The sequence below is a fragment of the Conger conger genome, chromosome 4 (assembly GCF_963514075.1).
Source record: "Conger conger chromosome 4, fConCon1.1, whole genome shotgun sequence".
Taxonomy (NCBI): domain Eukaryota; kingdom Metazoa; phylum Chordata; class Actinopteri; order Anguilliformes; family Congridae; genus Conger; species Conger conger.
The window spans coordinates 62,995,591-63,013,360 of NC_083763.1; the positions used below are offsets into that span (position 1 = coordinate 62,995,591).

The following is a 17,770-nucleotide window of genomic DNA, read 5'->3' on the forward strand; positions in this document are numbered from 1 at the left end:
GTATTTGTATGCGTGCAAATTACGTTCTTTAAAATATCTAAAATATCATGCGACCTGAGCATTGTATTATTATTATTATTATTATTATTATTATTATTATTGTATTAAGGCTGCCAACACAGCTATAGCAGATTCACCGACCTCGAAAATTACATCTCTTATTGCTGGAAAAAACATCTTTATTCAGAGGACAGGGAACCACATAAGTGCGCGCGCGCACCAAAAGTCGTGCTTAAAGGCAAGCACAGCACATTTCAATAGTCTCTTCCGCCTGATCTCAAGACTACGTACAAACTGTGATACTACCACGCTCCAGACCTGTCGCTTTATGAACCGACAGTAAGGATCCTATAAGAGTTTGATGTTTTAATCTTGGAGGAAATAACCTACATAAACATTCAGAAATCAGTAAGTACTACTTTCTTTGCAACTGCACCGAAACGGACGATAGTTTCAAAGCATGGGTGCGAAACTGGTGTAATTTGTAAGCACTGTTAACGTTATTGCCTGAAGGTCCGTGGCATTCAAATCACAAATCACAAAAAAAATAAATAAAACAGTAGAATGTGCGGTAGAACCGTTTTTTTTCCAACATGAACAGTAAAATGTATAGTTTTAACAACGTTGCATTACTCTGTAGGGCTGTTCGCCAAATACCCACAGCATTTGCAAATATCTTCTACAACTAGACTTGTTGACTCCTCAGTCATGAATGTAGGCTATTTGCATGTGTCCTATTCGCGGTACTAGGATATGGGCGGAGTCATGGTAATTTCTCCATGCGTCCCCAAAATTTTGGTTTTCTGTAATTTCACAGTCAGCTCTATACTTATGAGTTGTTCGCCTTGGACAAGGAAGTGAACTTGTATTACTATTATTGTGGTGGTCAAACAATAACTGCTAAATAATGTTGAACCTATAAAGTCTTCTTAAAAATAATTTCCATGAGTTTGTCCACCTGCAGCCTCCACTGGTCATGTACAAACCAGACTGTGGATAATGAACATTTAATGAACTGAAGACATCTGTGACTTGAAAACTGTTGGTTGACATGGGAATCATATTATATCCTCCAAAATAAGTGCTGTGCTATTCACTCAATATTGAGTCACAATGGAGATAGAACATATTTATTTTTATGTTTTAACTTTATTTTAATATATTTCATATTTTAAATACAGATAACATACTGTGTGTGGCACCAGCTAGCTGCTGTGTTCCAGTGTATAGTAATTAAGTCAGTGTTCTGGAACTCCATTGCTTTCAATTAGCAGTAGTGATTGTTGCATCAGCGTTTGAATGTTAAGTTAAAGCAGGGCAGTTCACAAGAAAATAATTCAAGTATGTTTTCAATTACCCAGAGTACTGCATATCCATCCTGATAGTTTCTAGATTTCTCGATTTTTTTTTAGATGCCGAAACACACCTGTATTCTAGAGCAAAGTGTTCATGTCTTTGTAGTCTGATATTGCAAGCTTTAAGTTCCTATATTGTCATACCATAATTTTGCTAAATAAAGTGGACAGCTATCTAATGTAGACTTTAATGTTTCAATATACAAGCCAAGCGCAACAGCTGGCTAAAAAACTGATCAAAACAATTGACACCAAGGATACTGGTGTGTTTCAGCAGAAACTTCTGCTTGCACGGACACAGTTGATGAGTCTCAGCAATAGAATAAATAGTTCTGGATCCATAGACGTCCATTATATCAAGCTGAACTGCATCTAAAACATTTGTCACATCTCAGCAAAACTACCTGGATGTATAGATAGTACTCTGGGAAAGTGGAAGCATACTTTAATTGCATTTTTGGGTTATCTGCCCTTTTAAGAACATTGTAATCACATTTGTAATCTTACACTTCAAAAGGTGAAATAATTTAGATAATGTAGGAAATAAAACAAAGTCCTTGTTATATTTGGCTTTTACTTCACACAGTACCAAGACTGTCCTTCTGTACTTTGATGCAGTATCTAAACCTATTTGGTTATAGGTTATAAACAATCTATATAGGCCTATATTTTCACATTGATTAATTTTGGGATAGAGTTTGTTTCAAAACTGTTTGTGGTTACTGTTGGAATCAGTGGTCTCCATTCAGAATGAAGGTCATTCTATGGTTCGAATGGAGAAAAAATGGATTGAGTTATTTGAACGCAATATGATCCAGAAGTCTTTTGGCTCAGCAAAATGTCCTTTGTCCAAATTAGCCAAGCAAGAATTCATCCAATGTTAGTTTGCGCTTATAGGCTACACACAATTCAGCAGAATTTCCATGGGGCAGGCAGAAAAGCCCTCACAGACATCTAGTACAATAACATCCTTAGCCAAATAGTAGCTCAGTGAATGTTATTTGATTTTTTTTTTTTTTACTTTTCAGCCTGTTCCAAGCCTGCAATTGTAATTCTTGCTATTTCCCTTTTTTTAATTCAGCATATTGATGAATCACATTCTAGTCATGAACATTTTACTGTATGAACGTTACTTTCATACATTAGCTGCAGCATTGTAAAATGTAGCATTACAAAAAGTGCATATGCTCCGATATACAGATGGGAAGGAACAGTCCCCCTTTGGGCAACATTTCACAGTGCTAGAATTGTTTGGCTTAATTATATTTTCTGTGGTAGTCAACAGGGTTCTTTTGAAGGTATATTGATATCAGGTTTGAGTACAAAGACGCATCATGCAGAAAAATACATTTAAATCTTTTAACGCTGCTGCCCTCGCTGGTTCTGAAAATAAAAACTATTTTTCTTTCTCACTAATATGACAAAAGAAAACCAGGTCTATTTGCTCTTCAGATGTATTTTCATTGCAAATTTTAAACCGCAGAGTTTTCTTCAAGTGTAACAAAAGCCATACATGGGTAATCCCACTGCCATGGGCACCTACTGTATTTCTAAAGCCTACATGTTTTATGACTGTACACTGCGGTTGTGATGTGTATACCGCATGTATACATGATCTATGTATGCACATTCAGTGGTATTCGGTCAGATAATGAGCGTGTTGCACCAGATCCACGGTCGCTCCCGTTTTGGTTGTGGTTCTTCCCATGACTCCCTCTGTTGTGTGTTGTGTGTCTCTCAGAGGCCACTCCTGATTGTTTTACCGAGCCAGATATACTGTAAGATCTGTGTCTGGGCTGGGGCTTTACCTGTTACATTCTTGATACCTTTTCTTTGTCAATTTTGGTCAGTTTCTTTTTCTTCATCTGCAGGACCTGCATGGCTTCTCTAAAGGTCACTGCTTGAGGCAAATTCCAGTTGCCGCTTTTCAAATCAGGATGTTGTCACGGGCCATTTGGATAACAGAGATTCAGTGAGAAAAGGTACAGTAGCTGAAACAGCCCAATTCTGACTTCAGTGCAAGCATGGTCATTGCCAAAGTTTCTAATGAGAAAGTCTGTCATAACTGATCTTCCAAAGATGATGTTATCACTGTTTGTAAAGTCCTTACTACACACAAATGCATCTCAGGTCTCTATTCATCTTGTCTGAGCTGTGCTGTGTGGAACTGTAAACTGTACATACAATACACCGGAAACTTGATACATACAATATGCTAAACACTTGATAATGGTGGGCAATGCTTTCCATTGTTTTTTTATGTTCTGTGGTTTAATGCTATCACTTGCCACACCCTTATGGGGAACACTGCATCTGAGCCCACCATCCACCATTTTCCACCCTGCCACCACTTCCTGTAACATATTACAGTACAAGTGAGTCAGCACTGGTCACAGGAGGTGCCTGGTTTTTAGATAGTAGTATTTCTGCACTGGTAATATGCCCATCTCCCAGCATGGTGAAGCTGCTGTGGAACCCCAGTCAGCACCAGCTAACGACTTACTGTGTAGTACTGTTACCCCGAAGTAATGGTGTCAAGACTACAGGATCTATGCCTGGAACATAATGCATGCCTTTGTGGAGTGAGCCACTTTTGAGGATTTACTTTAAGTTTTGATTAACTGAATTCTTATAATCTCAAAAACATTTTGAAAATAATTTTTTTGTCTCTTGAACAAGGATGATGGCATTTAGTAGTCGTCACTATGTTGTGTAAAGCAGTTACTCATTCAGACATAAGGGGAGGTGGATGCATTTTCCTAGCTTGGTTATAGTAGTAAAACATTTCCTGCATGGGTATACTTTGACAGCTTTTTGACTTAGCAATCTTAGTTATTAATCTTGAATTTTCTTTGTCTGTTTCATAAATTTGAGTTTTACTCTAGAGCCATATTTTTTCTTTGGAGGTAGGCTTCATTCTAGGATTTCAGTGTAGTTTCCTTTTGTGGTACTTCTTGATTGCTTCCTTGTTGATTTTGGTACACGATGTTTCCATGATATGGTTCTGCAGTAATTTAACTTGTTTAACTTGCAGTAATTTAACTTGTTGAATTCCACAGCTGGCGTTGTGCTTTACTAATTTGGTTCCATTTGATAAATCCATAGTCTTACCTGTTTTGAAGCATTGTTTATAAAACTAGGTGAGAGAAATGGGAACATTGATGGGGGAGAGGGTTTTTTTTTAAAGGGAATTAGGTGTGGTTTGGTACAAGCAAAAACTTAAAATGTCCACAATAGGTATGGAAGGTTGTAGACTTGTCAGATCCTAAGTAGCAATTTTCGTTCACTTATTAATGTATATATACACTCACCAAGCACTTTATTAGGAACATTCTTACTTTATTACACCTACATATTCATGTGATTATCTACTCAGCCAATTGTGTGGAGGCAGTGCAATGCATACAGTCATGTAGATACGGGTCAGGAGCTTCAGTTAATGTTCACATCAACCATCAGAATGGGGGAAAAATGTGATATAAATGACTTTGACCATGGAATGATTGTTGGTGGCCGATAGGGTGGTTTGAGTGTCTCAGAAACTGTTCAAAAGTACTTAGTCTTAACCCTTATCTTTTTTATTTACCCATCAATAAAGTAATAAATCATCATAAACAATGACAATAAATAATTTCTCAGGCAGCTTAGCTTTCTGTCTGAAAGATAGATTAGTCATTTTCTTTAGTTACAGATATTATATTCTAGCATCTATTAAAGCAAAAGTGTGTATCTATGAAACATTTTGATTACAGTTATGTAAGCACTGTGAAGTTCATGCATGCTTATTATGTCTAGATGAATGCTTGGCAAGACTGGGTCAGCTGAAACCAACTAATGCATGCTGCTAGTTACCTATTTGGTTACATTTTAGACACTGTAACTGTATCCAGTCTTTATTTTTCCTGTGGAACTGTGAGAATGTCATAGTAAGAGTTGGTTCACTGTAGAAACACTAATACAGTGAATGCCAACAATGCAAGTAATTGAATGCCAGTCCATTGGAGCCAAGAAACGTAATCATCTGGAACCTTGATTTCCTCCTACCTGGGAAAAAGTTGTAAGAAGTAGTAGACATTGTACATGTAGCTTCTATTCCTATCATTTAAGCTGAACATGTACTTGTACTGGGCCTTGTTTGCTTAGGTTGCCTTCTCTATTTGATTTTAGGTAGAATAAAATATTGCTCCAGAACACCATAGTCAATGACTAGTGATTGTCACATGGTTTAGCACAATAATGTATTTGTAAAAGCAGTCCCAAAGTGTTGCACGGACATATCTGTGTTTCAAGATCACATTGTACAGTTTTCCACGAACACAGAAAGTGGAGAAGGTGTTAAACTTGAACTGTTGCTGTGTATTAAGGATAAGTTAAGGAGAATTTAATTTGTAATGGGGAACAAAAGTAATATCTGCAATATCTGATGATGACGTGGTAGAAATATGAGAAGTACTTCCTATGTCAGGAACAACAAAGCAAATAAATAAACATTCATTCATGATATACACTCAGTGAGCATTTATTAGGGTATTTAATAGACTTATTTATTTAGAATTATTAAGTCTTCTGCTGTAGCCTATCCACTTAGACGTTTGACGCGTTTGGTGTTATTTTGTTTTTCACACCATTCTCTGCAGACTCTAGAGACTGCTGTGCGTGAAAATCTCAGGAGATCAGCAGTTTCTGAGATACTCAAACCACCCTCTCTGGCACCAAAAATAATGACACATGTCAAAGTCACTTTTTTTCCCCCATTCTGATGGTTGATATGAACATTAACTGTAGGTCCTGACCCGTTTCAGCATGATTTTATGCATTGCAACCCTGCCCCACGATTGGCTGATTAGATAATCGCATTAATAAGTACACGTTTTCCTAATATAGTGCTCACTGAGTGTATACTGAATACGATGGGATTCCAGTTCGGAAAAAGTCTTGTTTTGCGATGTTAGATCACTGAGATATGTTAAAACTCCCATAATGTCTTTTATTTCATATCACCCTAAAACTTCTGTCTTCAGTAGCCCACGAGCCTGCACACATCTTGGCTTGGAAAATGGCATGGAAGACTTTTGGATGATGGCAGCTATCAGTTAATGGTTTTCCCAGAAGTATTTTGCTTCCTGTACTCATACCAGCGCACATAGTCTCTTTCAGTATTACGTTGCACATTCTTGTTTCTTACTTAGTTGCCAAACATACTTCAGTTGTTCAGTTGTCCTGTAGCACTGCACCAAGTTTAATTAGGAACTCAGTTCCTGTATAGTTTGAATTTCTGTTTATGAAGAGCATTAAGGTGCAAAAAGGATTAATGACCCCCCTTATATGTACTGTATTATTGACGTACTGTAAGTCTAAATACAATCTGTGTATTATCGCTGCAATTCTTTTAGAAGTTGGAGAACTGTTATAGTTTATATAAATGTTAACATCCTCTGAAAGGTTTGGGCCGAGCTGCATAGTTGCGGTGCTGTATCATTACTTTATCATTACTGGAGATAACTGACCATAATATGGAATTCCCTATGACCACATCATGCATCATAGCATCATGTACAGTGCAGCAGCAATTGAAACAGCTCCCACAATAAATTAACAGCAGATGAGTTAGATATGAACAGCCACATTTGGTCATACACATACAGGTGGTCCTTTGTAAATATTAAACATATATAATTCACTTTTGTGATATCAGCGGGTACTATTTCATATTTTGAAACCGATTTGTGCAACTGCAGATATTTCAAGAAAGTGTCTTACACAAGGGTATCACAGCAATGTCCCATCTGGCCATACACATCTGTCAGTTTTGTCAACTCCATATATGGAATTCACAAATATGATTACTCTTGGCACTAAATAGTAATGTTATAAGTAATATTGATGTAATTCAAAATCATTATATCTCAAGTTCAGTCACAATTGTGGAGTTGCCATCTCTCACACTGTAATATTCTTCTTCTTCTTCTTCTTTTAAATTGACTTTTTCTTAATTTTTTATGTGTCTTCAGTGAGACTAATTTGCTGTCAGACATGGAGGGCTTTTGCAAGCCAGGCAGACTCCAGAAATTAATTTATCCAAATAATCAAGCCCTCCTGGGCCAGCCAGGCAGGGGCACTGAAATGGCCTAAGTAGGCAAAGCCCCCTTTTGAAGTCTGGAATGTTTTGACTGACTTAAAACAGGCGGCTGGAATGAAAGGATCATTTTCCTTGACCCATGGGATTTTTAACCATTTTCATATACCAGGAACAAAACAAAGAGAAAAAATGCTTTGGCTGATTTGCATTGACTTAGCAATCAAAAATCAACCAGGCTGGAGTAAAGCAGTTCAAAGTACAGATGCAGGAGTATTTATTTTTGTATATCAACATTTTGCTCAGTGTAATGCATTTGTCCCCATGTCCTTCCACACAATTCTTAAAGTTTGTAGGTCTCAATATGGTACAGGGCTGTATTAATGTTGTATGCACAATGAAGTATTTCACCATATCATAGCAGCCATGTTATTTGATCCAGTTTATTTGCTGCTCGTGTCATTTTTAGGTTGCAAATTTAGAGAGAGAGAGTGAGAAAGAGAGAGAGAGAGAGAGAGCGAGAGAGAGAGAAATTTTCAACATTTATGACATGGGTTGAAACAGTAGTGGGCTGACCTGTTTTTGAGCGACTGGCCATTTAAATTATTATTTTTTAAAAATATTTTCTGTTAAGCTCACTACTAAAATGTTCTGTTAATCTACTGTGTGATTGAATGGATAGGCATGGAGATTATATACTTGCATAAACTTGCGTGTGTTTTCTCACCTTAGCGTTTTGGGGTTTCAATCAGTGAGCCAATTGAAAAGCAGAACTTCTACAATTCACGTGGATGAGTTCATATACAATTCAGATGTGCTGAATGTGTGGGTTATTATTATACATTTCGGTTGCAACTATCCATCCATTATCCATCCATTATCTGAACCCACTTATGCTGAACAGGGTCGCAGGGGGGCTGGAGCCTATCCCAGCATACATTGGGTGAAAGGCAGGAATATACCCTGGACAGGTCGCCAGTCCATCGCAGGGCACACACACCATTCACTCACACACTCATACCTATGGGCAATTTAGACTCTCCAATCAGCCTAACCTGCATGTCTTTGGACTGTGGGAGGAAACCGGAGTACCTGGAGGAAACCCACGCAGACACGGGGAGAACATGCAAACTCCACACAGAGAGGCCCCAGCCGACGGGGATTCGAACCCAGGACCTCCTTGCTGTGAGGCGGCAGTGCTACCCACTGCACCATCCGTGCCGCCCCATTTCGGTTGCAGCACGTATAAATTACAGACACCCCCATGTCAAGGCACCATAATGTTTGGGACAAATTATTGGCTTTTGATTGCCCGTTTGTCAATATGAGGACCAGAGTGCTAAGGGTGCTAAACTAGGATAAACTGCTTGGACTATCATAAAGAAGAAAGAGAGCTCTGGTGAGCTCAATAAATGGCAAGAGACTGGTAGGCCAAGGAACATCTCTACAGTTGACGACCAAATAATTATTGAAAATGAAGGAAAACCCACAAACTCCTGTGCAATAGATCAGAAACTTCACCAACAGAACTTAAGTGGCTACATTGCAAAATTCAGTCCACTAGTTAGACACAAAAACCTAAAAGAACATGCAGAGTTCAGGAAAAGGTTATTGTGGACTGATTACTGACCAAGATCCCCAGAGTGGTGGCAAGAACAACGTGAGGTCTAACCTTTTGGGCATGTAACTAGTCTTCATTGATTATGTAATTCCTGATAGCAGCAGAATGGAAGCGTACAGAAGCACAGAATCTTCTCAAGTTCAAGCAAATGCCCCCAAACTCATTGGAGGACATTTCACCTGACAGCAAGACAATGATCATAAATCACAAAAATATGTCCCAACCATTATGTTGGCCTCAGATGGGGACTATAAAGTGTTTTCATTTTTACATGGTCAAACCAAAGTGTAGAAAAAAAGTATGTAAAATTAAATTCTGAATTTTTTTTTATAAAAGTCCCAGTAATACTATTAATACTAGTAATAGTAAAATTTCTTAATATATTCTGTGACATATCACAGAGACTATTGCTATAACTTTGCAGTAGAAAATATAGAAACAAAAATGTGATTAGATCTTTATAATAACATTTCCAGTTGGGACTTATTATCTGATTAAATTGGTGTGAATGAATGTGAATTAATTTACTGGAAAGTATACATAAAATAATAAATCACAATAATGTTGTAACTCAGCTAATCAAACCCACTTACCTTGTAATATTCAGAGATGAAATGGGTTTGAAAATTTAATCTTCTATGCAAATTGCAACCAGGAAACTGCAATTATAAACAAATGACAAATTAATTTCAATTTTAGACTTGAATGATGTATAAATCTATTTTGGAAAACGAAAATTATATTGAGCCAAATATGACTGAACAACATTGACCACCCATGTTGAACTAGCAAGGCACAATCATTTGTATAATGTTTTTTTTGTCCTGGAAATTACAGTAGAAATCATTGGGGATTAAAGTGAATTGGTCAAATTGTGATAAGTTAAATAAAGAATACCATTTTAAATGATATCCACCTGAAGAGTTTAAAGAGAGTTTAAACCCTCTTTTCTCAGGGACATAGTATAGTAACATAGTACTATACATACAGTTTTCTTATAGTTAAATGTAATCTTCTGGAATCCAGTCTCAAATGACAATACTAATTGTGGCATGGAGTCTGATAGAGCAACACATAACTGCCAGTACAAATGGCAGTCAGGGAGGGTCAGGGTCACAAGGGTTTCCTCAGAGGGACACGATGATCAGGGGCCTGGAGAAAAGCGCTGACACAACTGCACAGCTTAGCTGGCGGACTCCTGAATCCTGAAGAGGTGGCTAGGTGGCTGTACTTTAAGAGGTGCATGCTAGGCTACATTCTCCCAAAGTTATCCTGTAAATGAGCCATGCCTACATATTTGGGCCTGCCTCTTTGAGAGAAAAAGGTATCATGGGGATATAACCCAGTTAAGAATGATAAGCAACTGCTACTTTAGATGTTGGGAAGCATATGCTGTACAATGTGGGCAGCTACTTTTAATAACTTCCATCAGCTTTTGAGTTTAATTCATTTTATATGACACTCAAAATCGAAAACATAAGTCTGGCTATCTTTCCTTCACAGCAGGTTACAAAAAAACTGTTAATTAGTTTCATTTAGTCCATAATATTTTAACCACCTGCACTCTGAGGAATTAATGCTCAGAAATGTAAAAAAGGTCCCCTGATGGATGGACTCTTAGGTTTCTGCAATAATAAATAATTAACTGTTCCACTGGCCAGGGCTGCTGTGGGCTGAATCCCTAATGGCTGCTTTTTATAACCTATGACTCAGCTGTGCCATTATGTTTCTGACATCTCTGCGCTGTCTGACTGCCTGCCACTGGATCACTCCTGCCTCCCTTCTGCACTGACTGACTGCCCCTCCACTGGATCGCTCCTGTCTCCCTGCCCTGCACTGACTGACTGCCCCTCCACTGGATCACTCCTGTCTCCCTTCTGCACTGACTGACTGCCCCTCCACTGGATCACTCCTGTCTCCCTGCCCTGCACTGACTGACTACCCCTCCACTGGATCTCTCCTGCCTCCCTTCTGCACTGACTGACTGCCCTCCACTGGATCTCTCCTGTCTCCCTTCTGCACAGTCTGACTGCCCTCCACTGGATCACTCCTGTCTCCCTTCTGCACTCTCTGACTGCCCTCCACTGGATCACTCCTGTCTCCCTGCCCTGCACTGTCTGACTGCCCTCCACTGGATCACTCCTGTCTCCCTGCCCTGCACTGTCTGACTGCCCCTCCACTGGATCTCTCCTGCCTCCCTTCTGCACTGACTGACTGCCCCTCCACTGGATCACTCCTGTCTCCCTTCTGCACTGACTGACTGCCCCTCCACTGGATCACTCCTGTCTCCCTGCCCTGCACTGACTGACTGCCCTCCACTGGATCACTCCTGTCTCCCTGCCCTGCACTGTCTGACTGCCCCTCCACTGGATCACTCCTGTCTCCCTGCCCTGCACTGACTGACTGCCCTCCACTGGATCACTCCTATCTCCCTGCCCTGCACTGTCTGACTGCCCCTCCACTGGATCACTCCTGTCTCCCTGCCCTGCACTGACTGACTGCCCTCCACTGGACTGCCCTCCGCCTCTGTCTCCCTGCCCTTCACATGGAACATTGACCAATCACTCAATCATATTCTTCCCTGATAATAATTTAACATGAGAAACACTGCTCTGTTGTCACCCCTATTCTCATGGCGGAATAGTAGCTATTTTTTTAAACAGATTAACCTTGGCACAAATTTTAAAATGGGCTTTTGTTTTATAAGACTGCACAAGTAATTATCTTGGAGGTTTGTGTTATTATGTTTCCGATATGGGACGCAGTCATATCTTAATGAATGTTCTGCAATATAAGAGATAATATCTTCATGCATTATGTGTAAATCGTATACTCTTCTCCCAAATCTCAAATACTGTGTTGTTTATATTCCAAGTCTATTTACCAGCTGATATATTTGAACTTGTACTGTGTTAGGTGTGTGAAGGTGCCTTTTGGCGAATGAAGTACTCATAGCATTTGTGGAGTGATTCCCCAGGGAGAGCCAAGGAAAATAAATCTGTTGACTGTGATTAAGGGTTTGACAGTAGCCTTAGCGCATTGCTGCTGCTTTATTGTAATACACCGGACAAGCATAATTAGGCCTGCCAAATTATTTACTGTATGGCTTGCAGGTGGTGGTCTGGAATGAACTGGGATCACCGTGGTAACAAATAAAGCAGTTTGTAATTTTGAAAGGTCTCACTTGTAATTTATGGCGAGGTAAGCATTCAAAGCTACCTATGGATGAAAACAATATGTTACCATCACAATATGACACACATTTCAAACAAAAGAGTTATCATTGGGAATTTATGAAAGGTATAGGCATACTTTTTTTTCAGGTCTTCTGAAATGGGCATGGCTACTCTTAACCTCTCACGTCATCGATGACCTTTTTCCTTCACTGCGCCCCATTAATTATGATATACTGTCGGTCTCCCCACTTTCACTTTATGGGTTCTTCCTGTTGAACTCGGTGTGACGGCTGCTGTTTCTAACTAGCTGCATAAACTGAGCGCACAGCAGTTCTGTCCAGCTTATTACATCATAAGTGATGGGTGGTGTTTGCATAATAATTGAAGCAAAATAAATTGGCCCGATAATTCACATTTAGGAAGGAAGTAAACTGCTTATAGGGATTACAAGGTATCAAGAGCTCTATAAATAATGTCTATTTTAAAGGGACAATAGGTATGATTTTTGTGTTAAAACATTGTTACATGACCATTGTAAATCCCTTCCTATCCTTGAAAAAGGCTCACTGATATGTTGACTCACCCTCTGCCAGTGTTTATAGTCCTTAAATTCTGGTTTCAAAATATACAGTTGACGGGCTGTCACTCTGTACCAAAACATTGCACAGCTGTACAATAATTCAAGCTCATTGGTTGAAAAATTGCCACAGCCAATGGCATGGGGGCTTATTCTGATGTGTAGTGTAGCTGCCCAAATTGCACTAGAACAAGCTAGAACTGAAACGATGTATACTATAGTGGAGTACAGTACCTTATACTGGAGAAGACACTTGCCCCCTGCTGATTCACTCACTGGCCCCCTGCACGTATCAGAGAAGCAGATACAGTACAGTATATATGGTTTCCAGTACAGTATGGATGTATCTCCAGTGTGTTTGAGGCTTATCTGCTTCTTGTTTGGATGACATCATTTTCCTACATGTCAGCGCAGTGTGGCTGGTGCCTCTGCAGTTAAAGTCCTTATCCCCACTGTCAGCACTTCTGAAGTGCATGGTTATTTCATCAAGCATTCAACCAGACAGTCCACTGCGTCCACACCCCCGCTATTGTGTTTATATGCAGTGTCTGAGCTTGGTGTGAAAGAGAAATGGCTATGAGAAAATGTGTGTTATTTCTATTAACAGATATTCAAGCAGTTATTTCAGTAAGTCTTTGCACAATTCCATACCGGATATCCTTGACAGAAAATAATGACATATGTTGTGGTTACATTTTATTGGACATAGAGGTTGAGTCTAACAGAGTCACTTGTATGTAATAATTGGCTTCTAAGGTGATGCTGGAAGTATACTAAAAGAGTATGTTTGAACTGTTTCCAATAGGAAAGTGCTTCAGAAGGGCAAGAGGAAGAAGTACTTAAAATTGTTTAGACGACCTTGACTGAAGGTAAAGCCCTTCCAAATGATTACTTGTGCTCGTTTGCTGAACTCTGGGATATGAGTAGTCAAATGTTTTTGAGTATGAATGTTTGAGTTGTGAATATTTTGTCAACATAACCTTTGAATTATGGTCTTCTCTGCTATTTATGATTTAATGTTATTGATTTCAGAGCCCATTTAGTACTTATTTAGTTCCTAAAAACTGGCAAACATTTTTATAAGATGTAGTAATAGTAGTGAAAATTTGATCATTCTGTATTGAGATAATTTCTTTCTTCCATCTGCAAATGCAACATTGCAAGAACTGCTGCATAAACATGGTTATTATAAACAATACCACATTGTATAAGCTCCTACAGTACAGCACAACCACATGTCGACACTCTTGCAACTTTTCAATGTGCAATGATCCATTTATCCATATATTAGTTAAATGTTCATTTTTCATAAGATATTTGAAATGGTTGAGCAGAAACAATAATCCAGCCGATTAAGTAATGGATAATACCCTAAAGGAGTCAGTTATGAGGAAATAACTGCCCGATAGGGCGGGGCTACGGCCCAACGCGAAAGGCAGTTATTTCCTCATAACTGACTCACTGATAGGGTATTATCCCACTTATGCCATGGCTAACTTGCCAAAGTAATGTAGCTATGGATTTATTTTTAGTTTAGAAACAAATGCATTCATTGAAATGCAATGGGAATGGGAGAAAAAAATTGTCGCTGTTGCTGAGAAAAATAGATCATCACACAGCCTCAAACTGCCTGCTACAACTAAAAGCCAATTGTACATCACCAAAGAAAAGTTCACTCGCTCAACATCGCCGAAAGGAAATGAGGCTATAAACTAATGTTAGTTTGCGATATGATAGTAAGCAATTTATAGAAATGTGATGCTGTATTCCAAACTTCAGTGCCATGCAACTGAACGGCGTCAAGGAGTCAGTTGAGTATAATTCAAGGACTGGACCTTTTATTCTGAAGTAACTCCATGCCTTCTAAAGTATCCAACTGCAGTGGCTGTTCTGTCTGGTGTTAACAACCATGGGCTCCTCTAAACAGTTGTCCAAGGATTTCAAAATGACGATGGTTAATTTCCACCAAGAAGGAAAATGACCTATTTCCACTGTCAGAAACATTATTATAAAATGGAAGATAAATGAAAAATGAAAAACATAACTTCCAACTATGGAGCATGGAGGTGGATCCATTATGCTTTGGGGTTGTGTGGCAGCTGGGGGTACACAAAATATTGTGTGAGTGGAAGGAAGAATGGATTCCACTAAATATTAAAAACTTCTAGAAGTAGAAGTACTAGAGCTAATGCTTGAAGGTCAGTCAAGACATTGAAGTTAGAGAGGTTGGGTATTCCAGAAAGACAATGATCCAAAGCATGCCTCAAAATTGACTATGAAGTAGGTCCAGGAAATACGAAGGATGGTTTTAGAATGGCCACAACAGTCCCCAGACTTGAACATTATTAAAAATCTGTGGAGAGATTTTGCCGTACATGCAAGGAGGCCTAATAATATTTCTGAGCTAGAGGTGTTCTGCCAGGAAGAATGGGAAAACAAAAAGAGCTGACTTCAGGTAGCATTGATAAGCTGCCCGGGGAGGAGTTACAGTACTAACTGACTTTTCCTTTTTTTATTTTTTTTGAAACTGTCAAAAATTAAAATTAAAAGTAATCTTGCTTTAGAATTTGAAAAAATCCGTCATGTTTAATGTTTAGAGGTAAGGTTCACTTCTGTTCACGTAGATATTTATTGTAAATAGCTTTTTCACCAGGGGTTCCCAAAGGTCAGACGAGAATGGCCAGACTGGTCAAAGAAGGTGACCGTAACGCAAATAACCGCACAGTGGCATGCAGAAGAGCATCTCTGAACACACAACGCGTCAAACCTCTATGTGGATAGACTACAGCTGTAGAAGACTTAATAAGTCTAAAAAATATGTCTAAATACCTAATGAAGTGCTGACTGAGTGTATGATAGATGAATTTTTCAGAAATGCAGAATATGGTTCAGATTAAAAGCTCAGCTACATTAGCACCAACCCATATCTGCTACATTATTCAGGTGAACCTTTGCAGAAAAAAGTACAATGACATGCGGAAGGCTATACTAATAGTATGGCACATTTCAATTTGCTATTTTCATTTAGACCTATGCATATTTGTTTATTTTTATATTATCCCTGTCACTTGAAATCAGTGGAGTTGAACGGTTACACTTGTTTTTGTTGTATTTTGCCTTTTTAAATAAGTGGGGCTTTCATGCTTCAGGAACCTGTGCAATGGCACATTTAGCCACTGATTTCAATTAAAAAGACTTGATCCTACATAATGTCCCAGTAGACCAACATCAAACAGCAGCTATATGTGAGCTTGATTAGATCTTGTCCAATGTCATTAAGGCATAAACAGACATTACCCAGGAGTGAGGAGAGTAATTACTTTTTATTGTCACTTCCTAAACTATCAGGGCTTTCTGCTCACAGATTATGCACTCCCCTAAATTAAATATGTTTAACTGAATTGTTTATGCATAGATTTTTTCACTTTCTCCTCCCAAACACTACCATCCACACATTTATACTTACATGTCTGGTGCATGCTATTACATGCAGTGTATTATACAGTGCAGTAGCAGTTGTTTACATATGGTTTATAGAGTATTTAGTGCAGGTTAAAGTTTGCTTTTGCATGGACGCGAATGCTACTAGAGGGGAGCTATTATTTCATATGCACAGCGCTGTAGAGTATTGGAAATGAACCATGATATGTCTCTAGTGGAGACTGGTAAATTGAAAAACACTCAATGGTGGTAATCTGGTGACAAGACTGTGTGTGATCAGTCAGCCTAGATTTATTTTGAGATTCTTTTATAGGAAGTATATTTGAGAGTAGGAATTTTGCAGTAATGAGAATAGCATTTTGCATTTCCTCCTGACAGATGAAGGGTTATTGCAGGAGAGCCCAAAATGATTTCTGTGACCCGGAATCTGTATTAATATATGACTCATTATAAATACATTTCTTTTGAGTGGTGATTATTCCTATTTAAGGCACATACGCTGCCACTGCAAGTAAGACAAGTGAGCAGAAGCTTATTTAAAGCAATAATTATGACATAATTAAGAAAATGCTTAGTGTATGTATGTAATGTGCACAAGTCCAACGGCTCCAACAATGTAGTGTCCCGGATTGTTTTGCTTTTGTGTCTTGGGATCAGCATTGGATTTAGGATGGGTGGGATAAAAGTATTTCTTTGTTTATATGTATTATTATGGTTTGCTATTTTTAAGTCGGAGAATGACCATCATTGACAGTCCGTGTCATTGACGTACTATTGACTGACAAGCACAAGGTGGAATATCTTTGATATAACCCCTTGGGCTATTCTCACAATGTGAGGGTGGCTGTTGCTATATGCTCACTACTACTTAATCGCAAATGAGAAAATAGGGCAAACGGTTCACAAGTTCACTTTCTGGAAACCTGCCGGAACTACTTAAGGGTGATGACGTTTTCAAGAACAGGTGGTCCAAGTGACATGATTTTGGCTCAGCATTTGGCCTGTGAAGCCACCGGTGACTCCCTTGCCAACAAGGTTCTTTGCCTGGCAATGCACATGAATTCCATATGAATGCAAGATATAAGTGTTGAGCATAAAGGGAGAATGTTTGTTTCTTTGCTTGACTTATTTTGACCATATTTCTTCTCCTGTATTCTGACACATTTCAGCCTTGGAAATGCTCTGCTGAGAAAGCTATTTATTCTCACTGCTAACTACTGGCACGTATGCTTTGGACTGGAATGCCTTTCAGAATGCAGAAAATATATTTAGTTCTCACCATCAGACGCAAACGGCACCAGTGGGTCTAGCTCTGTAGGAGAACAGTTATTTTTGTCATGGTATGGACTTTCAATTAAGGTAATCTGTTGCTTAGCTCCTTCAAGACAACTTACCCCAAATGAATGTAATCCATATCTAGCCCGACTTTGAGCAAATACAACTATCTAACATAAAAGCGAGTGTTTCATTGATTGTATCAATTAGAGTTGTTGGAAAATCTTTTCATCATTTGCTTTAGGATAA

At 38.8% G+C, this 17,770-nt stretch overlaps 1 protein-coding gene across 3 annotated transcripts in view; it reads left to right on the plus strand.

The window, feature by feature from the left end:
• The first annotated feature begins 277 nt into the window (after positions 1-277).
• Positions 278-17,770, plus strand: part of eya1 (EYA transcriptional coactivator and phosphatase 1) — an 85,206-nt gene continuing 67,713 nt past the window's right edge. Inside the window, exons 1-3 of one of the 3 annotated variants that reach the window (XM_061238407.1) lie at positions 278-408; positions 3,227-3,337; positions 13,611-13,674. The gene's annotated coding sequence lies outside the window, so the exon portion shown is untranslated. The remainder of the gene's footprint in view (positions 409-3,226; positions 3,338-13,610; positions 13,675-17,770) is intronic. The other 2 variants (XM_061238406.1, XM_061238411.1) reach the window with 2 other exon arrangements.